At 43.2% G+C, this 24668-nt stretch overlaps 1 protein-coding gene across 2 annotated transcripts in view; it reads right to left on the minus strand.

The window, feature by feature from the left end:
• NEXMIF (neurite extension and migration factor) overlaps positions 1-14776 on the minus strand; it is a 213467-nt gene extending 198691 nt beyond the window's left edge. For both annotated transcript variants that reach the window (XM_083596257.1, XM_083596256.1), the window contains exon 1: positions 13851-14776. The gene's annotated coding sequence lies outside the window, so the exon portion shown is untranslated. The remainder of the gene's footprint in view (positions 1-13850) is intronic.
• Positions 14777-24668: the final 9892 nt, after the last annotated feature.

Genomic DNA, 24668 nt, shown 5'->3' on the forward strand with positions numbered 1-24668 from the left:
TTGGGATATATGGTATTTACACATATATACAACTGGAGCCTACAATGGAGGGCTTCACAGCATTAACAACCCAAGAGGGTCTTGCTTCCCCCAGAGCTATGGCCCTGGATCCAAACAGAAATCCAACATGGCTCTCTGACCCTCTGCTCCATTTTGCTGCATATTACAGAGTGCAACTGTTTTCCTCCAGCCGGCATCATCTCCAGCTGCAATATGAAACTCTCCACTCTGCTTTGTCTCTGCTAACTATCTAACAAGCTCAGGGTGGGACTCCACCCATTTGCTGGCTGGCACAGATATTTTGCTTTGCCATCCATGTTTGTGGCCATCACTCCCTGCTGTAGGAGTCAATCCCATAATTTAAATAGACACTGTGAAGAAGTCTTTCCTGAATCTTCCAATACTCAACTTCTTCAGATGCCCATGAGTTTGTGTTATTGGGAGGGAGCTCTTCTCCATGCCATGCATAATTTTTGAACTTCCCCCTCTTTCTCACCTTCAGGCCAAAAGGTCCTGAATGCTGCCACCTTTCTTCATGGGGGAGTTGTTCCATTCCCTTTATCATTTTGGTTGCCCCTTTCTGAATCTTTTCCAACTCTACCATAAGCTTTTACAGGTGAGGTGACCAGACCTGTATTCCAAGTGCCACAGATTTGTATAACAGCACCATGACACTGGGCAGTTTTATTTTCAGTTCCTTTCCTGGTAATCCCTGATCACCTGCTCAGATCAGGGCCAGGCAGAGCACTGGAAGGGGATGGAGCCTCCCACTCCTATATAAACACTCAATGTGAGCTGTTTCATTGCTGAAGCAACAGATCTCTTCCAACTCCTAGATCTGGTGAGGCCGACATGCTTATAATAACCCCATACTGCACTAATGAAAATATAACTGGGACTACCAGAAGCCACAGTGCTTTGCAATGCAAGTAAACTAAAGCAATTGGTTTCTGAGGAAGCCCTATTATATATTATTTCTGGGCCAAAGATCCCACCTCCTCAAAAAATAAAGCATAGAACAAATGAAATAGTATCCAGTTGTGTCTTAGGTTATCAGCAAAGACAGATATGCTAGCAGGCATGAAATTGAAGTTAGCAACACAATTTCTGCAAAAGCTCTTAAGTGGTAAATACGATATGCAAAGCTCCATTTCTGACACCCTGAAACGTGAAATAATCAGTTTCTTCAAGACTGTTATATTTACACTGTCCAAAGATAGCTCATCTTGCTATTCAGCTGAACTGCAAAATAACTTTAGCAAATATCCTTAAGAATGTGGTTTTCACAACTATGCTGTGGAGAAACCTGGGATTCCTTGGCTACTTACTGGGGGTTCCTCAGGCCGCTCTGAAAGGCTACGCTCAATTTGAATGTAACTACTAACCAGAGACTGGAGAAAACTGTGACCCTCCCTTTGTTGTTAGGACTCCAACTGCCATTAGCCAGCATGTCTAATGTCAGGGATAAAGGGAGTTGTGGTCCAGCAACATCTGGAGGTCCCCCACAGATTGTATCCCTGCTGTTGCATAGCTTAACTATGATTTAATGTTACTTTATCCAGCCCTCAAACTCTCCCCAGACCAGTGCCCCTGCTTCACCCACAAGTGTTTCCCTGCCATTTCGGAACTGTAATCATGCCTTTTACTTGTGTAGATGGAAGACAGAGAGAGGGTGTATATGTAGAAACTAGCCTCCTGCCCAAAGTTGAAAATTACACTTGTTGCTCCAGACATATCTGCTGTCACTGGCATGTGGCCCTTGGAAGGTCAGCCAGAAGGGTATGTGGCCCTTAGTCTTGCAAATGTTATCCACCCCTGTTTAGAGTCATGCCCAAGCCAGTCCCACATCCCTGCCATAATCAGTCGGGATTGGATGAGAACCATCAAACTGAAGCTCAACCCAAACACAATTAATAGGTTGTTCCTCTGTCCAGATGAGTAGTGTTTAACTGGGGTGGGGTGGGGCTAACTCCCCCTAAAGCTGGGTGGGCAATCTTTTTGGACTTCCTTTCTTTTTTACTACAACCTCAAGATTTACCGGGACGTGGATGGCGCTGTGGGTTAAACCACAGAGCCTAGGACTTGCCAATCAGAAGGTCGGTGGTTCGAATCCCCGCGACAGGGTGAGCTCCTGTTGCTCGGTCCCTGCTCCTGCCAACCTAGCAGTTCAAAATCACTTCAAAGTGCAAGTAGATAAATAGGTACCACTCCGGCGGAATGGTAAACGGCGTTTCCATGTGCTGCTCTGGTTTGCCAGAAGCGGCTTAGTCATGCTGGCCACATGACCCAGAAGCTGTACGCTGGTTCCCTCGGCCAATAAAGCGAGATGAGCGCCACAACCCCAGAGTCGGTCATGACTGGACCTAATGGTCAGGGGTCCCTTTATCTTTACCAAGATTTACCAGCCAGAGCCAGGGCAATGAAACACTGGTCGCACCAGACAATACACTTAAAGCATGGCTTCCTCCTCTCTCACAAACATGATTTCCAGCACCCTTAACAAACTACAGTTCCAAAGATTATTTAGGGGAATGCCATGCACATTAAATTATGTGACCACAGCTAAAATTAAATAGCAGGGTGCCCCTAAGCACGTTCTGAGCAGAGGAATCTGTTTTCAGAACCAAAACTGAATGGAGCTAATAGTTTATCACACAAAAAACCCCACTCCTAGGAAAAATCATTTTGTTGCTGCTGTTGTTAAAAAACCCTAAGAAACCCTGACCAGTCCTGCAAACCACCTACCATAGATAGAGATCTACCAGCAGATCCTGAGCTATCTTCTACCCAACCCTGAACTGAAGGATTAAGTTCATAGCTTCAGAGTACTCTTGAATCCAAGACAGACACTCAAGGTGCAAGTGGTCTCAGTGTCACAGAGTGCCTTTGACCTGTGTAACCCAGCTATGCCCCTTTATAACCAAATAACCTGGTTTCTGTGGCCCATGCTCAGGTAAATATCCTGTTTAGATTACTACAGTGCTGCCTTGGAAAACAGGGCAGAAACTTCAGGTGTGCAAAATGTGGCAACAAGGCTACTAACTGAAAGCATCCATCATGCACATATCACATTGGTCCTTCACTGGCATTCAGTTTGCTTCCAGGCTCAGTTAAAGTACTGACTTTAAGCTATACAGCTTGGTACACCCCTGTACCTAATGAAACGCCTCTTCCTATGAGTTCCTAATGGAGCCCCAAGATAATCTACACAGGACCTCCTCAGGGTGTGCCCTCCTTCTGAAGGTAGCAATAAAAGAGAGGGCTTTCTCAGTCATTCCTACCCCCTGTTACATAGACTTCATACAGGTTTCTGCCATACAACCAACAAGGCAATTGGGATCTTTCATAGGTGTGATTATTGTTGTGGCCACTCTCTGCTGTATACTTCCATGCAGGAATTCCTACACCAGCCTTTGCCAACCTGGTGTCCTCCATATGTTAGGACCACAACACCCGTCAGCTCAGACTGAGCACATGGGAGTCATAGTCCAAAATTTAGAGGGCACCAAGTTGGTGGAAGCTAGCCTACCCATAGATCAACAGCAATTGAATATTCATACATTTTACTGTGCACACTGTATTCTGGGCAGCTTTCAACAGTTTTTAAAAAGATATAACCCAACAAAAATTAAGAAGCAAAATTATGGCATTTCTCTCAGTTCCCTTGAAAAAATTATGACCTGCACTCAGCTAAGCTCTCATACAGTCTGCAGAAAATCCTTTGTTTTCTGGTCTTTTGTCATCTCATCTTGGCCTTCTGATCTCTGTCCAGTACCCTGATGCCAAAACCAGTCACCTCTCACCTCCCTGCACCGTGCTGCAGCCTTCAATAACCTCCAGAGGAGCTTACAATCTAGGTTTTGACACAAGAGAAACAGGGGCAAGGACCTATTCTATTGCATTAAGAACAAAAACGCCTGCTGGATCAGGCCAATGGCCCATCTAGGCCAGCATCCTGATCTCAGTGGCCAACTAGATGCCTGTGGGAAACCTGCAAGCACAAGACTACTCTGCCCTCCTGTGGCTTCCAACAACTGGAAGGTAAAGCACCATGTGGACAGATGGTGCTGGATAAAAGAATAATACCTTTTTAAAGAAGAAGAAGAGAAGGCAGCAGATTAAGCCAACCTAAAAACACAGGAGTTCACCACAGGTTCCACAGCCGTAATTCCAAATGAAAAGGAGCACATGGACACTGTGCCGACTTGCTCCCTCCTATAGGTTAGTCATGGCTCCCTGCACTGTTCTCCTCCACCAGGTTAGCCACCAAACAGCTAACTTGGTGAAAGGCACCGGGAATTAAAACAGTGTGGGGTATTGTTAGGGAGTGTTGAACTAGGAGCAGGGAATTCCAAATTCCTACTCAGCCACGAAAGCCCACTGGAGTTACTTGAGCCAGTCACTTCATCTCAGCCTAACCTACCATACAGGGCTGTTTGGGAGGATAAAACAGAGAGCGCAAGAACCATGTCAGGAACATTACATCAACCCTAGACCACAACCAATCTCATATTCATATATATATATATATATATATATATATATATATATATATATACGGTTGCCATATTTCAAAAAGTGAACATCAGGACATAAAAGTTGTTGAGTATTTTTTGCAAAATTGCAAAAAAATGAAGTTGCCATACATCCCAGACATTTTTGCAATTTCCAACTCCAGTATTCCAGCTATGTCTGGGAAGTTCAGTGCATTCTAAAAAGCACTGTTAAGAAGTATGATCCATACTTAGTGTATAAAATCAAAGGGCAACTCACTGCAACTCGGGTATACTGTGCTGTCTTGATCTTCTTGGAGGAAGGGGTGGGATGTAATATAAATGTAGTAAATAAATAAAGCACTAATGGAGGAGCTGAACAGGACCTTACAGAGTGAAGATAACACATGCAACAAGCCCTCCATCACAGGTACTGTCCAAGCCAACTACAAAAAACGTTTTTGCAAATTAATCCTCATCTTCCACACAAACAAGCATCCATCAAACATCATCAGCAATCCATCTATTGATATCCAGACAGTGTCACACCTAGTCCTGGCCAGGCATCAGATACTGGCTGACCTTTGGGTCTCTTCCAACTCTACAATTCTATGGAGTTCACAGAGGTCAAAATAGACAGCCCACAGACTTTGATGAGTGGGCAAGTTCCCCTGAAATCTCTGTTGGTGTTGAGACCTGCTGAAGAACCCTTGGAGCTGGCAGAGGAGGAGGCAGACTCATTTCCCAGTCCTCAAGAACGCCAGTACCAAAAGGTTCAAGTCCAGGCCAAAAAACAGCAACATAACATACTTCTATGGTCCCAGAGTAGTCACCCCACTGATAAGCAATATCTAGAATTGGTTTGGGGAGCCTTTGGCCTTCCAGATATTGCTGAACTACAACTCCCATCAGCCCTAGCCACTGATGATGTTGCTGGGGTAGGTGGTAGTTGTACTAGTTGTAGTGTACTAGTTTACTCATAGTTTGCAGCACAGTCTAATCGTTCTTGACACAAAATGCCTTTTACTTATGGTCACCGATCTAAGCAATAGACGTTACTATACATCATTTCATATCTGTAACAAATTGTAATAACTTTGAGACAACTTAGTTGATATATTCAGGAACATTTATCTGCTTATTGTTGTTTTATTTTCAGTTTTATGTAGCTGCTGCGTGTCATATGCTTTAATGTAAACAAAGATATATCTAAATGCAACCACGTTAAATAACTTAGAGATGAAAATGAATAAAAACCAAATAAAAAACACAGCACCTTAAACTGGGGCCAGAAACAAACAGGCAGCCAATACAACTGATGCAGACCACGTGCAGTATGGTTTGAGCCCCTGGCTCCTACAAGTATTCTGGCTACCAACATTCTGCACCAAGTTTCTGAACTGTCTTTAAAGGCAGCCTCATGTAAAGCACGTTATGTAAAGCAACATAAAAACTGCCCTGTTGGATCAGGCCAATGGCCCATCTAATCCAGCATCCTGTTCTCACAACTGACTGAACAGAGGTCCTAATGGGAAGTCTGGAAGCAGGATTAGAGCACAAGAGCACTTTCCCTTCTGTAACTTCCATTCAGAAACATTTACTGCCTCCAACTGTGAAGACAGAGCATAGCTATCATGCCTTGCAGTGACTGACAGCCTTATCCTCCTCCGTGAATTTATACGATCCTATTTTAAAGCCCTCCAAGTTGGTGGCCATCACTACAAGGCAGAAAAAATAGCTCTTTTTCTCTGTCCTGAGTCTTACCACATTCAGTTTCACCAGATGAACCAGGTTCTAACACTGAGGAGGAGAAAAACCTCTCTGCTGTCTCCACGCTATACATAACTTTATGAAGCTGTACCATGCTCTCCCCACCACCTTTTACACATCTTTCCCCCCCAACACGCCCAAATGTTGTAACATTTTCTCATTGGGATATTTACTAAAACCACCAAATGCACGCACGAACAGCTTGTTATCTCTACATCCACTGAATGAGGATCAACTGCAAGTAACCTCACAATGATTAGTCTTTCTGAACTCCTGCAACAGCCTATAAATTATTGTGATAAAACCTTGTCAAGAAACCCCAAAACAGTGCTTTGTTCTCAAAACCTTGCATTGCACAGCAATAAAGTGTTCCAAAAAACACACAATGGGCAGTATATGCCTTTCATGTGGAAGGTCCCAGGTTCAATCCGTCTAGTGAACTGGGAAGGGGAGTTAACCAAATAAGTTGCTCTAGTCTGATGGTCATCAACTTGATGCCCATGGGTGCACATGCACTCACAGAGCCTTGTCTGGTGCCCACATGTTCCCCTCCCTGCTCTGAAACTAAGCTGCATTCTATAGGAGTCAATAGGAAATGTGCTGGGCATTTATTTGTGTTATTTCACCAAATTTATATACCTCATGATTGTAAAAACAACACAAAAGCACCCTCAAAGCAGTTCACAAAAAGAATAAAACAATGATAGTATCAGGAGAGAGAGAAAAATCAGTTAAAAATGACCTACAACATTCAAATCATTAAAAACCAATAGATGAAGACACATATCAACAATCTATGTACCTGGGTTGGCTTGCCTGAACAAAATTTTTAAAGAAAGAGCTTGAAATAAGACAGCGAAGGTGCCTTCCCTTTGGAAGAGAGGTCCAAAGTCTGAGGGCTGCTAAAAGATTGATTTATTACAAATGCAGAGTGATCACTGTATGGCACCTGTAACAATGCCAGTTCCACAGATGGAAATAGTTGAGTGGGCACATGTGGGGTAGTGTTCTTGCAGGTATGTACTTGGTTACAGTGTGTGTGGTGCCCACAGCATTTTCTCTGGCTTGTAGATGTGCCCATGGGCAAAAAAAGTCTGGCAAACTCTAGTCTCTTGATCATTTTGATTGCCCTTTTCCTACACATTTTCCAGCTATACATGGTTTTCTTTGAAGTATGGAGACCGAAACTGTACACAGTACTCCAAGAGCGGCCACAACATAGATTTGTTCAACAGCGTTATGATAGAGGCAGATTTGTTTTCGGTCCCTTTTGTAATGATTCCTAACAGAGAATTTGCCTTCCACAGCTGCCACACTTTTGGTCAACATTTTCATCAAGCTATTCACCATGATCTTGATGAATAGTCATGACAACCAAGATTCCTGGTCAGTCACCTCAAATTCAGACCTCATTAGCAAAATATGTTAAGTTAGGATTCTTTGCCGCAGTGTGCAGCATTTTACACCTGCTTACACTGAATTGCATGTGTCTTTACAATGTCCCATTACAATAATGGACATAACCAACTGAAGTGTCATTGAGTCAAGACTGGAATTCTTGAGATACAGTGGCAATTGACAAACTAGCTAAGGCTGGGGAGGAAATCACACCTATCCACCAATAAAACCTGCATCTATGTAATAACATTAGAAGCAGCCTTATACAGAGTCAGGCCAATGGTCCATGCAGCTCAGTACTGCCTAAACTGCCTGGCAGCCACTCTACAAAATTTCAGATAGAAGGAAATCTCAGCCATACCTGGAGATGCTGGGGACTGAACCTGGATCCTTCTGCATGCAAGGCAGGTGCTCTGCCACTGAGTTACAGCTCTTCAGGGAGGAAGCACATGTCCAGATGCATCCCCAAAGCGCATAGCTAGCCCTTAAGGGACAGTGCAATGCCATCCAGAAACATTTGTACACCTCCATGCACATCAGTGACTTGCAACACTTCCTCCACTTTGTACTGGTTTAATTGCAGCTTGTTTGCCCTCCCCCTCACCAAAATGCCTCCGTACACCTGCTCAGGGTTTCTGCCACCCGCTTGGGATCGGAAGATGGAAAGCACAACCAGACACTTCTCACTAAACAGAGGTGCAAAGTACGGCCCAAAAGAAGTTAGTATATGTGGCTTTAATTGTGCAAACTCGTACTCCCAAGAGCTCTTGTTCTTCTCATCTCCCAAATGCTGCAGTTACGGTTCTGCCTCCTATCCCCCCCCCCTTTTCCCCCCAATGGTTCTCTTCTCTATCCTTTCGTAACTGTGTGCTGTGAAGGAGGACTAAATGGTGTAGCCCTTGCAGTGAAAGAGGGCTAGAAAAAGGACCAGTGAAGAAAATGGTTCGCTCAGTGTTCTGTAGTGCCCAAAGGTGTTCAGGGCTTCCATGCAATGAGATACCTGAAAATGTTTGTTTTTGGCGAGACTTTCATATACGGCATGGAGAAGATGCACAAAAGATTGAACAAGCTTGTTTCCTGCTGCTCCAGAGGGTAGGACCCAAACAAATGGATTCACGCTACAAGAAAGGACAATTCGATTAAACATTAGTAAGGACTTTGTGACAGTGAGAGCAGTTCAGTAGTGGGATGGAGCCTCCATCACTGGGGTTTTAAAAGAGAGGTTTATAGGGGTTCTTTAGTTGTGATTCCTGCATTGCAGGGGTTTAGATGTCACTTGGGGTCTCTTCCAACTCTATAATCCTAATAAGTCTACAGAGAATGACTTTTCGATATTTTGCATACATAAATGGGATTAGATTTTTTAAAAAAAATAATCTTCAAGGTTTCGAGACAGCTCCCACTGCTGCATCTATCCCCAAAACTTCACCTTCAGTAAACAAGAACTGATTATCACCTTTTGAAAATTTGACTATATTGTGAATGCTAAACCCCTTTTGAAATGCCTGGCACCACATACATGGTTACCTTCCAGATGAAAATAGGTACCACGTTAGATTGAGCTGCTTCCCAGTATTCCTTTAGTCGTATTGTCTAAAGCCATGAATGGGCTGTAAATTGCAATTGCTAATCAGCAATGGCATTCTGATTGCTTCACACACCAATTTTAAGGTCTTTAAACTGCTGCCACCAACTCACCTGAAGTGCAGACCCAAAAACAATAGGCAATATGAGGGGGAGTTAGTTTTGTGGAGCCTCCAAGTCTTCTGCTTCTTCATAGTTACAGAAATTTTCCTTGAGGCATTGATAGATTTTGGATCAGATTATGCCCAACAAGTCTTCAGGAAGGAATACAAAAAGGCACTTGGGAGTAAGGGAAGCAGATCAAAATTTAACAAATATGGAACAACGGATATTGTATTTCCAAGAAAGTACGATCAGCTACATTCTGCAAAGATTTGAAAATCTGAGCCTGCAACCCTAGCTGAAATTACCTGGGAGTAAGCCCCATTGAATCCAATAGGACTTACTGCTTAATAGCCATGGTCTTCATTACCTTCTCTTAGATACAAATGAATTTCAAGAAAGGGCAATGGACATTTGCAGCTTGCCCGAATAAGAGGATGAAAAATTTAAATCCTCTGGTTAAAAGAAATCCTTCTACTGAATGCTCTCATTCCAGTAAAATTCTACGTATGAAACATGCACCATGGCAATTAAAGCAGAATATAGTTCAAGATCCTATTGGCATGGACAATATTGTGAATAAAATGTTCTGAGCAGCATCAATAATGAAAAGTCACACAACAGCCTTTTAAACATAATAAACACTTTGTAAGGAGAGTCCCAAACAAATGGAGAAACAGGCAAACCTCTCTGGTACTATCTCATTTTGGCTAGAAAAAGTACAGTTGAACCGTCTTTGTTGTAAGCCAGATGTATGAAAAGATAATGCACAACTGACTTGCTCAGTGACCATCCTTTGGCTAACGCTTTGAGGATAATTATTCACTGGAACTGCCCCTGCAAGCCAAGAGCCCCAAATATATGTAGCCTTGCACGGCCCATTGCCATTTTCAATGTCAATAATCAAGACACAGACCAATGGAGAATGACTGTCAACATGAATTCTAAAGCACGTGTGTGTGTGTGTGTGTGTGTGTGTGTGTGTGTGTAGGATAGGCATTCCTTTCTCCAAAGTTAGGATTTGGGGGTAGAAGATTCTAATACAGGTAAGAGAGATTCAGAGTGTGCAAGTTAAGTTTATTCTCTCCTAGAAATGAAACAAAAGCAGTGGTGCATAGCAGATTTATTCACTGAACAGGTTGATTCAACAGAGACGCAGCACGTCAGACCCTACTCATGTGCTTACATAATTGTTGACTATTTAACCAGTCTGTTCTTTTGTCAAATATTTGTTTTTAAAAAGCAGTGCGCTGATGATTGCCATTTTCTGCATTGGCGCATATATTCAGTCCCACTATATTCCAGTCAGCTCAAAGTCAAAACTGGATCTTCTCTGGATTTTGTTACTGATAAATAACATAAGATGAGCCCTGCTGGATCTGGCCAGGGGCCCATCTGATCCAGCATCCTGTTCTTATAGTGGCCAACCAGATGCCTGTGGGAAGTCCACAAGATCCCCCCCTTCCCAAACTCCAATACATATATTGTGTGAAGAAAATGCCAATTCCACGCCATACATTTAAAGCATTATGATACCACTTTATAGAGTCATGGCTTCCTACAAAGAATCCTGGGAGCTGTAGTTTGCTAAAGGTTGAGCATAGCGTAGCTCCCATGCAGCTACCCCCCCATCAAGTAAATATATAATAAATACTTAACTAACTGACCAATCACGTCACAGATAGCTCAATTCCCCCCCCCCGCCCCGCCAACATAAATCCTGGCTACGCCCGTGGTGCTGAGAGACGTTAGGAGACCCATTCCCCTCAAAAAGGTACATTTCCCACAATCCCTGTGAAGAGGGGTTGATTGTTAAAGCACTCTGAAAACTGTAGCTCTAGGAACCTAAGAACAAGTTTCTTCTAATAAAGCATTACCTGGACACCACAGTCAGGCCTTTGCCAACCAGGGGCCCTCCAAATGTTTTGGACTCTCATCAGCACCTGCCAGCACAGTGGCTTGTACTGTTTGTAGTCCAAACCACATGGGGAAAACACCAGGTTCAGAAAGGCTACCTTTTAGGCAATGATAACTCGTCGGAAACGCAATCCATTGAATGGTTTCAGAACCTTTTGATGGAAAACAAACAGAAGTCACTCCCTCGATAGGATAGGTATTTTACATGCATCACATACTCCAAGCCCATTGAAAAGAGTAAGCTACAAAACATAAAATACCACCTGCCCCCCACCAAATATGTATAGTTCACTTACTAACAATCAGGCTGGCACACACAAACACACACACAGTTGGCTAGGTGACTACTACAAGGCGACACTGGAGTTCTGTCAATAGGTGCCTAAATAACATAGGAAGTTGCCTTTTACCAAGTCATCCCCTTGGTCCATCTTGCTCAGTACTGTCCACCCTGACTGGCAGCAGCTATCCGTGGTTTCAGGCAGAAGCCATTCTCAACTGTGCCTAGAGATGCCAGGGCTTGAACATGGCACCTTCTGCAGGCAGAGCGGATGCTCTGCCACCAAAGCAAGGGTTTTTGTAGTTAGGAAGGGAACGTGGCTATGGAGAAAAGCTAGCAGGGCACTGGGGAAAGGGGTAGAAAAAGCTATAAAAAGAAAAGTGAAACATGACCACAGAACGAGTCCCCCCCCCAAAAAAAAAATATCACACACATATCTTCTGGCTCTCCGCACAGTTCTTCAATTAATGTGAACATACAGAATTCGCTGGGAGCAGAAAGAAATATCTTCAGTAGGAACTACATTTATCTAGGTGGCACTTAAGACAATGTCTGTGAACCCTTTACTGCATCATTAAGCTTCTGCAGAGCTGCTCTGACATGCTGTTATCATATCACCTGCAATTAGTACTGTATAGTTACTAAAACAACCACCACCAAAAGTCCATGATCAATATTCACACAGGTGAAATGCACTATGCAAGCCAAAGCCCTCTTCTTGTGTGGCACATGTGCACAAGCAGTCAATAAATTTAGGCATCAAACTAAAGAACGTGAAGGATAAAAGCCCAATTTCCAATTTCTCACTGGACAGATGGTTAATTATATTCATAGCTGCGTTTCTCACTTGGGAAGAGTTTCAGATAGTCAACCAGCATTGTCCAATTACCTTGTTTAATATGAGAAGTGACAATAAACTTTAATGTTTTTAGGGTCTTCTGGCCATTCCTTGGTCACTACACCCCCCCATAAAGTAATTCTCTCCCTCCTTAAAACCTTATCTGCAGTAAACAAGAAGCACAGAGTCATGTGCTGGCCAGTGTGTAAAAAGAATTAGATGGCAAGGAAGGATCACTTAGTGACCTCTTTCCTTTTCATAATGTGGAGCAGTTCTCAGTTGCTACCTAATGCAAATTGCTGACCAACAGAGGAGCAACCCCTGCAATAGGGAGATCCACTTCCAGCCCCCTCCCTGCACTGAACACACACAGTACTTTAATTCAAAAATTTAGCAGAACACTAAATTCCTAAGCATGAACCATGAAATAAATAATCACACCCCTGGCAAAGAACCATCTGATAAACATTTTTCTCTGCACACAAATAAAGTGGGCATTATCCTTCTCAAGAAATGGCTTAAAATGCTGCTGCATTTAACTTTTGAAAGCCTACAGGATGTCAAGAAGGAGGCATCTTGAAATCTTTAATTCAGGGGCCTATAATTTCATCCCCAAATCAGCAGATTCCATGCATCCACACACAGAGAAACATCCAATTTGGAGCACTCATTCACTTTTTAGCAAGCCAACATTTTCAATGCCATGCATACACACACACACACATGCACACACAGTCTCTCTTTTTTTCTACCCTCTCCCCACCCAGGGGACCATACATTAAAATAGCTGCTAATTAATTATGGTAACCTCTGGCCCCTGCATTCCACAGAAAACCAGCAAGGAGGATTCAGGTTTTAAAGCAGCCCGCATTTAACAAAGGGGGGGAGGAGATGTGATTTTGATTCTATTCTCTTCCCCCCTTCTTTTTTGACAGATTTTCTAAAAAGAGATGTATGAACTTAAAACACCATGCGCTCCCCCACCATCTTCGCACGCTCCCCCTCCTTTCCTTTCAACCCTTTACAATCCCCCTTGCGCTCACCTCCCTGGATCGGAGGTATTTTGATTGGCACAATTTATGCTTCAATTCTGGCGGACACCCCCCACCCAGCAACCCAGACCTGCAGGCTCTCTCCTAAGAGAGAGAGCGAGAGAAAGCAAAGCCATTCCTAGCCATCATCTGCCCCCACAAACACGCGCGCGCGCGCGCATCCCTGCAGCTTATTTGGCCTCCTCTCCGTATTAAAAAAAGAGAGCCGAGGTGGGGGGCCCTCCCTCGAAGGATTGCAGTGCTCGGGCTGCCTGCATCAGCGCTCCCCTCCTTCCTGGTCTGATGCAGCTGCAGCGCCAAGCAAGCCTTAGAGAAGAGCCGCCGCTGTCCCCGCCGGATTCGCACAAAAGGGTCTACCCACCCTGAGTAGGCGACGCCTTGATACGAGAATGGGGAAGGGAGGAAAAAAAGCTTACCTTGGAGCGAAGGAGGCGGAGAGGCCTGCCCGGGCAGGGGCTGCTCCACAGCAGGCGTGAGAGCGAGTCTGTGGTGGCGGCGGCGGCGGCTGCTGCTGCTGCGGCACTCAGGACTGCCGCCGCTTCTCCATGAGCCCGGCGCTCCAGCGCGTGCAGGTGGACGCGCCTTCCTCTCCTGCTGCCTCTGCTGGTGCCTCTGCTGCTGCTGCTGCCGCCGCCGCCACCTACTCCTCCTCTGGGAGGAGAAAAGGATGGAGATGGAGATGATGGAGCCGCCGGCGCGGCTCGTGCGGCACGAGGGTCCCCGCAGTTGTGCCAGCCGGCGCCCGCAAGCTTCGGCCCCGCGCAGCTCCCGCCGGCCGGGCAGGAAGGGGGGCGCGCCTGCTCCTCCTGCCGCTACTACTACTGCCGCCGCCGCCGCCGCTGCCTCCTCCTCCTCCTCGCCGCCGCCGCCTTCCTCCTCCTCCGCGGCTGCTGGGGCTTCCTCGCCTCCTCCGCCTCCCCCACCCGGGTTGCTTTTGCCCATTCAGAAGGTGCCTAATGCGCCGCCGCCGCCGCCGCTGCCATTGTTGCCTCAGCCGCGCCGCTCTCCGTCTCGCTCTCACGGGCAGATGAGGCTTCCCTTCGCCCGCTAGGCAGGCAGAACCGGCGCTCGCTTTTCTGCCTCTCTTTCTCTCCCCACACCCCCTTAATACTATGAAGTCTCTCTCCTCTCTTCACTCGCAGTCTTTCCTCCTCCTCCTCCTCCACCCCACTGAAAAGCGGCGCGCGCAACGACGCGCGGCCGCCTGGCATATAAAGGGCGCGCAACCCCCGGCGCTCTGGAGGCGCGCTTGGAGGAGGCTGCGGCGCAGGCAGCGGTAGCTGCACAACCGAGCGCGCGCCAGCGGCGACCCTGCGCTACCTGCTCTCCGCCGCCGCTCCCGTTTCCCGCGAGCTGCATCGCCGCCGCCACAGGGTATTGATTACAGAGGAGAGCAGAAAGTTCTGAAATTGGAGGGGCCGCTCCTAGGAATGGCCCTTTTCCTCAAAGCCGCTCGAAGCAACGGCAGCGTAAGGCGACGGCAGCAACTACGGCGGCTCTTTCGTCTCTAAGCGCTTCTCCTGCCTTACCTCGTATTTATATTAAAATGGGTTTAGGAAGCTGACTCGCTCGTGCCAAGTTAGAACACTCGTTCATCTAGATCAGCGTTACCTGCGCTAACTGCAGAGCCTGTGTGGTGCAGTGGTTAGAGTGCTGGACTATGATCTGAGGGGCCGGGGTTCAATCCCCACACGGACATGAAGGTCACTGGGTGACCTTGGGCCAGTCACCCACTCCCAGTCTGACTCTAACCTACCTCGCAGGGTTCTTGTGAGGATAAAATTTGGGGAGAGGAGGACCAAGTACATCTCCACCAGCAAGGTGGTATTTCTATAAATAAGGTAAATAAATAAGTGGAAGAAGCTCTCCAGGGAGATGGGGCAGGGAAATGAAACTAGGACCTTCTGCTTACAAAGCAAATGATATACTCTTTGCCACATACATTAGAGCCAGTTTTATGTATCTTTTCTGTCTTTAGACTAACAAAAAAAAAAATCTTCATACACGTACTTCATGCTCACATGCCACAAGACTCAACACTAGCATGACTACCCTTTGGAACTTTTGCAATACCTAACCTATCCTTATGACAAGCCTATAAAGGAGATCAGTGCAGTCTCCATGTTGCTCCTAAAGTTGGAGGTATGAGAGAGGAGCCAAGCATTTTAAAGCTCCGCTTACTGAGATTTGAATAAGAGACTTTCCTGATTTACAGGCTAAAGGAAATTACTATCCATTAAGTCAGACCAGTGACCCTTCTAGCCCAGCACTGTCTTTACAACCTTCCCCAAGCTGGTGCCCTTCAAATGTTTTGGGCCACAACTCTCATCAGCTCCACCCAGAGCATCACAGGACACCAGGTTGGGAATGATCCACATTCATGTGTGTATGTATTTTATGTATTTTATTGTGGCTATATCCCACCTTTTCCTCCAAGAAGCTCAAGGTGGCATACACGGTCTCCCCTTCCTCATTTAATTCTCATAACAACCCTGTGAAGTAGGTTAAGCAGAGAGGCAGTGACTGTCACAAGGTCACCCAGTGAGTTTTATGGCCAAGTGGAGATTTGAACCCTGGTCACTCAGGTCTTGACCAGCACACTAACTACTACACCACATTCTTCTCCAGACATACCAGGAGAGGTCAGGGATTGAACCTGGGGGCTCTTCTGCATGCCAGACTGCTGTAAAGTAGAGGTAGCTACCATGCAGGTGTTGTGGCCAAAACTCCCATTCCCCGACCCCCCATCCATTGGTTGGGGCTGATAGTTTTAGTCCACAACATCTGGAGGGCACCAAGTTGTTATTTTTGTCCCCCTAGACTTGTATACCATTTTGATCTGGTAACAGTATTTTAACTTTACCTGTGTGGCAGAAGGCAATTTACCATTTTAAAAACCTACATGTCAACAAAATTTATTTTAAAAATCACTAAAATCTGGTAAAGTCATAATAAAAAAAAGAACACTTCCATTTGAAAGGAGGAAATAAAGTAGATTGGGTTGATCTGCTCTATAGTACATATGAAGCTGTGTCCACCCAATGTATAATTAAGCAAAAGGCTTGTTCCTTTACCTGATACAGCACTAATATCTTCTTAACGCATATTGCTGTGGCAGCATAATAATGGCAGTATGTGCAGAATCCACACCTCTCATTCAAAACAGGGATTGTAGTCCCATACCTGCTTTCCACTGCCAAATTGCAGATTTTAGAATCTCAAAATAAAGAGAACGCTACAAACATGCACAGAGTGCCCCTTGTATCCGGGCCCTTCCCAAATAATGAGGAAAGGGAGAAACTGCTGGATAGGATGGCAGAATTTAATCTGTGTAACTGATACTTCAGTCAGCTAAACCTCTGAGTAATTAATGAATGGAGGCAAATTTAAATCATGGCAGGGAACTCTACAAACTAAAGGCATGCTTCACAAGTAACAACCCGTGTTATAAGATACATATATGATATACCTATTGCATAATATTGATAAATTCTAGTGGAAGCAGAATTTTAGGTGGTTTGTCTCATTATTCTTCATCTGATATGTTGGGACTCACTACCAGGCCACTACTGTCTCATCCAAGTTGGATCACAATAACAGCATAAAGCTTAGAATTAGGCAGCACAAAATAACTTCCCCCAAGACAGCCATAGAAACATGATAGGAGCAGAATAAAATAGCACCACCACTTAGAGTCAGCAGCCCATTAAAGCAGCAGGACGCGTGTGCACTCAGAGTCCACTTGAACATTTATGGGCAAAGGCTTTCCTAATCTTGCTTCGAAGTATTACCCTGGTGGCGGGACACTAGCATCTTCTCCTTGAAGGCCTCTTCCAAAGATTCTTTTGCCTCCCTCAGCTTCTCAGGTTCAGCTGCCTTGGACTCAAGGGACTGAATTTGTTCCATGGTATCCACCAAACAACAATTGTCCAGCAGTCATAAGGTGTGATAGGCCCCACAACCCTTTGTTTTTGTAACTTCATTGGGTTTAGGATATAACTCAGTAACATGTAATATAAATAAAATAATTAAATAGGTTCCTTCAGATATTAATAGATGGGAGTCAGTACACCTTGCCCTTTGGGGAAGGGTGAAATCTCCCAAAATGAATATTATTCCCAAATTAATCTGTATTCTGTGGGGAATTCCAGTTCAAATATCTGGACAATATTTCCAAAAAATAAATTATTTGACTCCAAAAATATCTTTACAAAAATGCAACTACAAATTAATGAAGGAGGATTCACTATTATGAATTTGGAGCTTTTAGAATGTGTGTGTGTATATGTGTATATATGTATATGTCCTCTGGTTGGATGGACAGTATTAGGATCAAATATATTAGAACTTGGGAGCCTCTCAAAACATTTTTTTTCAGAAAGATATGGAATATAATGTCCAATAAAGAATAATTTCAATCAAATTCTCTATGCTAAATTTACTTCATGAAGAAACCCAACTTCAGAAATTGGAAAAATATGGTAACATGGAAAAATTGGATGGAAACTGGCATACTGACTTTGAATCAACTGATAGATGAGGATGAGGATAGATTAATTTTACATGTATGCTGTTTTAAGCAATAAATACCATCTATCAGATGTAGCCCAATGGCAATATTTGCAGCTGTGACACTTGTTAACAACTTTGTTTGGACTGACAGCTTTTACAGCTTCTGGAATACCAGAGATATTAGAACAATTGATCAGACCCTTTGAAACAAAAAGGCTATTTATTTTTTTAGCTATTTGTTATCAATAAATCAATCCAATATGAAGATTTTAAGAAATGGGTGGAACAAAAAATTGGAGGTTCATATATTACCTAAACTGTGGAAAGTGTTTTAGCTTCCATAGTAAATGTGACTATGGATCTTAAAGTATGACTTATACAACAGAAAATAATATTTAGAATTTACTGGCTATCATTACATTTATATAGATAAGGACTGTCTAAGACAGCATTCTGTTGGAGATGTTAAAAGGATAATGCTTCTTTGAAGCACATGTTTTTTACCATGTCCAATGCTTACTAAGTTTTGGGAGAAAGTATTGGATTGTATAAGCATGACTGCAGAAAACAGTTTAAATTTTCAGAGGAAAATATTCTCTTGAATTATGTGCCTACTATACAGAATTTGACAACTAGGCAACATAGATGGATTTTTTGTGCCCTTACTGTGTCCAAAAGACTGATATTGATGCACTGGAAAGATAATTTTAAAGGGGGATTTGACTTAGCTGACCCCACCCAACCTGGAGACAGCAACTTTTATTGTGTGAGTCAATAATGAATACTGAGTAAGAAGAGGATCTGTGAAAACTGAATTCCTTTGATAATGCAAAGGTCTAACCCCCTGTGCACCTCCCTTCATATGCACTTTTCAGTGTGCAACATATTTAAAACTCAACTAAAAAAACTAAGTTTTAAAATAGAACTGAGTCTATATCTAAGCTGAAAAATTGCATATTAAGCCTAAAACTTTTGGCTTATAAGCTGGTTTCTCCCACTGGTTAGGTCTACGTTGTTGTCCTTGTCATATTAAAATGGAGTCATAGGATGAAAGTACATCTTCTACCCATTTTCCAAAACTAGGTTCCTGGTTGAAGTAAATTTAGATAAGCCACTCAAACAGCACAAACAGAGCTGAAAACACTCAAGTTTTTTCAAGTAAGGAAAATAAATTAAATGCATAGGGCTTACTTTCTTTTCAAAAGGTGCTGAACTCACCTGTTTGCTGAACTGTTTGCTATGAGAAATACTTCATGAATTTGGACTCCTCTCATGCTGGTAGAACTGTCTGGAAATCTAGGGGTGGGCACACCTGCCAATTTAGGTTTATTTCAGTATCTCATTTTTCCAATCTTAAATTGCAGTTTGCTGCAATTCCACCACTGCCCTGAAGGAGCCCTCATGAAAATTTGTAGCGTATTTGTGTGTAGTTTGTATATGACACAGATTTTTGCAAGCAATTCCACCCAATATATTTGATTTTTCTGTTATTCTTACTAATTCATGGCACTTTTATGCTCATTTTTTTTCTGGAGAACTGCATTCAGAGAAATGTGACTTTTTAAGGATAACAACTTTTCCGTTTGTGTATTGTTTGCATATGTTAGGGGAAAGTGTTCATTTAAAAAGCATGTATTAGTGAAAATGATATATGCAGAAATGCATTATATTAGTGAATATTACATACAAAAATTAGGAGAAATAAACACCAAGGGCTCATCGAGACTTGCGTTTTGCCCCACACTTTGCAGGCACAGGTCCTCACTTTAAAGTGTCGTGTCTGAGTGCTCTTTTTTTTCCTCCCAGTGTTGTACTGCCCTATCAAAACAAACGACAATTCGATTTTTCATTGGATTGTTGTTTTTTTAAAAAAGAAAAATAATAGACTGGTGTGGAAACATGACAGAAATGGAAACTCAGATATAACATTAGAGTAGTGATGGGGTAAACAAGCTGTGGGAGTTAACTCTGATGTAAAAATAACAATGTATTATGTAAGATGAAATGAAATATGAACAAAATAGTCCTTCTAGAGGTATGGTCTCCATTTGTCTTATGACATCTGGAAAGTTCAGTATGGTTTTGATATGTTGTTAAATTTTGATAAGTTTTTTCTTTCTTTCTATTAATACGATCATAGTTGTTTCCTTTAAAAGTAACCCTCTGTTCTGAGACAAAGATGTATATTGTATCCATCTTTATTGTAATTGTTTGTAAATGGCTATAGCTAAAAGTATTGTAGAATTTAAAAGAATACCACAATTCACTATGGCCTGCACCACATTAAGAACACATCCCTTTAAGGCACCTTCAGAAGCCAAAATAGTGTGTGTGTGTGTGTGTGTGTGTGTGTGTGTGTCCACATCACTGAGTGATTTAGTGATGACCTCTTAGAAAGAAAAAAATGTGGCTCAAATCTTTAGAACAACCTGTTAGGATCATTTCTAAATTAACTCTTAAGAGTCCTTCTATCATCTTACTATTCCTTCCTTTAGAGGCACATGTACACTGCAAGCTAGTCTCTATTTTATACCAATTTAACTGTCATGACTTCCACCAAGGAATCCTGGAAATCGTGTCAAATGGCTGAGGATTCTCCCTTAAAGGTAAAGGGACCCCTAATCATTAGGTCCAGTCATGGACGACTCTGGGGTTGCAGCTCTCATCTCACTTTACTGGCCGAGGGAGCCGGCGTACAGCTTCCGGGTCATGTGGCCAGCATGACTAAGCCGCTTCTGGCGAACCAGAGCAGCACATGGAAACACAGTTTACCTTCCCGCTGGAGCGGTACCTATTTATCTACTTGCACTTTGACGTGCTTTTGAACTGCTAGGTTGGCAGGAGCAGGGACTGAGCAATGGGAGCTCACCCCGTGGCGGGGATTTGAACCGCCAGTCTTCTGATCGCAAGCCCTAGGCTCTGTGGTTTAGACCACATCGCCACCCGTGTCCCATTAGAAATCCTTAATCCTGTAACATAGAGATGGGGAACCAACAACACCCCAGATGTTGTTGGCCTCCAACTCACATCAGCCCCAGCAGCATGGCCAGTGGCCAGGGATGATGGGAGTTGTAGTCCAATGACCTCTTGAGGTCTACAGATTCCAACACCCTGCCTGGAGATCCCAGGAATTGAAACAGGAGCCTTTTGCCCGCAAAGCATGGGCTCTACCACTGAGCCATGGAGACTTCCCTTAAAGAAGTGGGATCTCCCTGACAGGACACCAAACCCTCAGTGTCCTACATGAGAGATGGAGATACTGTCCACAACACCAGTCTGTCACACAAGCAGGGCATGGATGCAACAGTCTTCCCTAAAGGAGGGATCTAATGCAATTCTAACGATTCAACGGACACTTGTACCATTTTGCTTGGGTTCTCACTTCACTATTTTTAACTGTTCCTGATCTGATCCTTTATCTTTTCGAAAATAACAGTTATTGATTTCTGAGCTGGCTGAAAACTCAATGAGCCAATAATTGCACATTGATGTATGCATCTTGCTATCAGGATTGCTATCTGTCTGCTTATGTGAGGATGAGGAGGTGATGGACTCATCAATCCTCAGTGCCTGTTCCTTGTCAGCTAACTAGCCTATTAACAGCTTATCTTGTCAAGCAAATGAGTGGCCTATGTCATTGACCCTTGGTTTGCATTTTGTGAAAACAACCACCACCAACTCCTCTTTGAGAAAAACGCCTAAAGTATTCTGAGCTGAGCTCATGGTAGTTCTTGCTTGCAAATGGCAGTGCCTCCCAAAAGTTTGCAGGGCTTGGACTTGACACTGAAGTTAAAAGGAGGAGTTTGTGCAGCCAGGTCAGTTCATGGGCTACCTCACTGAAGCCTACACATTTTTTCCATGCCCCTTACCCCATCACCTCCAGAGCAACACAAACTTCCCTTTTATAAAGTGACCTGTAGAAATACTCTGCAAATGGCAGGGGAAATTGTAATAGCCAGAAGCAAAATCCAAAAGTGATAAATATAATGACCTGTGGACATGCTGGTGTCCATCAGGGAATTTTGCAAATAGCATTACATTTGCAAATGCAATTATCTCTGTGTGGGGTTTTGATTGATTGGCTGTATAAATTACTGCCCTCAGTGCTTTGTAAAGCACAGCAGGTTGGTCACCTGCCTCCCTCCAAGCCTAGGTGGAGAGGAGACATTGCTCTGGCACTACTCATCCTCCTATCAAACCCACCCTGCCCTCCCCACCACAACATGAACTGAAGTGGTGCAGACTGCACTGTATTTCTGCAAAATAACACTATGCATGGGCCAGAATTAAAGGGTGGTATAAAAAATGTACAGTGGTACCTCGGGTTAAGTACTTAATTCGTTCCAGAGGTCCATACTTAACCTGAAACTATTCTTAACCTGAAGCACCACTTTAGCTAATGGGGCCTCCTGCTGCTGCCGCGCCGCCGGAGCACAATTTCTGTTCTCATCCTGAAGCAAAGTTCTTAACCTGAAGCACTATTTCTGGGTTAGCGGAGTCTGTAACCTGAAGCGTACGTAACCCGAGGTACCACTGTAGTTCAATGCTGCCAGTAATTCTCCCTCCCCCAGTCACACATGCTAAGCATGGGCACAGTGGATGCTTTGTGAATTTATCGCAGCCAGTTACTTTGTTGTGCTGAGCAGAAAGAGTGACTGCCACTGAAGGTGGAGGCTCCACTGGGTGCAATTATTTTTAGTGGTACTGTTGAAATTGTAATGAATTGCAGAAGGAGTGGCTTAAGTTAAAAGGGTTGTTTGTAATAATTAATATCCGCTGAATTTATACATAAAAATTATTGTACATGGAGCACAGTCCCCCAGAAATGGAAACTCTATTTTTTTTTTTTAGGATGAACTGGTGGGAAATGGGTGGTGGTGGTAAAATTAATTTTATTTGGGTTTCGACAGGGCAGGGGTACAACAGTGATGGGGTTAGGGTGATGCTATGTTTTCCCCAAACCATTAAATGCACCACTTAGTTCTAGAATGGGACAGATGTCAGGGCACTGTGTATTTATGATTCTGCAACACACAACCCCCAGCATCCCAAAGAAACCCAGTTCACATTATTCAAGGCATAGCTTGCAGTGTGTGCTTATGATTTCTCCCCAAACCCAGTCACACACTTTCCCCCAGAAAAAAAATAACAAAAACGATGGAAGATTTATAATGAAAAGTTGTAAGCATAAACAGGGTGATTAGAAAGTTAACAGTTATAAAGATATCATGTAATGATATTATTAGAAAAAAATAAATGCATCAGGCTTACATTTTAACACTCACAAAATACAAGCAAAGCGCATTTTTTTGTTTCATTAATAAATATCAGGTTCACATTAAGGTGTAAGACAATGGCTGCACTTTCTATGTGTGTGTTTGGCTAAGTCACAGTGAGCAAAAGAAAAAGAGGGAGGTCAACAACAAAAAATTGAATGCTAATGGTAGTTAATAGCTAGCCTAATCAACTCAACAGTGAATCAATGAGGCAGAAGTTACAGTGAATACACATTTCAGCAGTTCCCAGTTAGCAGACACTTAAGATCAATTGTTGATTATGAGGGTAACTGACTAAATTTTATTGTAACAAATGTCATGTTTGGAAAAATCTACATCTACTTGCTGCAGAGTGGACAAGCAGACTCCTGGCCAGTTCATTAGCGAATTCCACTACCATCCCTAACTAATCCGAAGATATACAGTCTCTGCCTTCCTTTAGCTATCATGGCTAAATATTTTATTTGCTATTTATATCATAAAATGGATACACTGCTTGATTGTTTAAAAAAAACAAACAAACCACCACTCCCCAAACTCATAAAAAGATAAAACAATAAAACTGTAAATAAGGATTGGTAACAATAATATTCAACCTTTGAAAAGTTTAAAAAAACAAACAAATTAAAATTCACATCAACTTTGTAAATATTTGGATTGACTTGTCTGTTTTTAGCAGGCACCGAAAAGAGTACAGTGAATGATCCTGCCCAATATCAATAGGCAGGGAGTTCAAGAATGCAGGTGCTTCCACACTAAAATACCAAGTTCCTACAAATGTGGAATTGGCATTATATGGCACCTGAAACAATGCTAGTCCTGCAGATCTAAGTGGTCAAGTGGGTATATGTGGAGTAAGGCCACTAATACACCACCAAATCCTTCATGAATTTGTCTAATAGTTTTGAAAGCCATCTAAGTTTGTGGCCATTGTCGTTCTGCAGGAAACTGCAAAGAACTCAGCAGCATCACACGTTTCCAGAATTAAATCTAGATTTATTTATTTTTTAATAGTTTAAAAAATGATTTTAGAATGTACTTTAACAATTACAGTAGAGAGAACTCTTGCAGTAAATTCAGCTGTGGGGGTCTCTTGATACATTTAATTTGGACAAATAGGGTTCTGCAAATGAAAAGTCATTAGCCTACCTGCCCAAATCAGGAGGGACACCACATTCATGAGGATAGATTTGAAACTAAATTAGAGACCTCTTGAAAATCAGGAGCAGCAAATTGATGATACAATTATTATGATATTACTCGAAAGGAGTAGGTGGGAGGGAAGAGAAAAATCACTCACTGAAGAAATGAAAGACAGGCTTTACATCAACATAGGTAGCAAGGTCAACACTTCATTTGTAGAAGTCAGCTAGTCTACTGCGCAAGTGAAATTAAAGGGCATGTTGTCAGATAGTTTACACTGGAAAATGTAAGGTTCACGGATAA

This window comes from Podarcis filfolensis (assembly GCF_964270895.1).
Source record: "Podarcis filfolensis genome assembly, chromosome: Z".
NCBI classification, from domain to species: Eukaryota; Metazoa; Chordata; class Lepidosauria; order Squamata; family Lacertidae; genus Podarcis; species Podarcis filfolensis.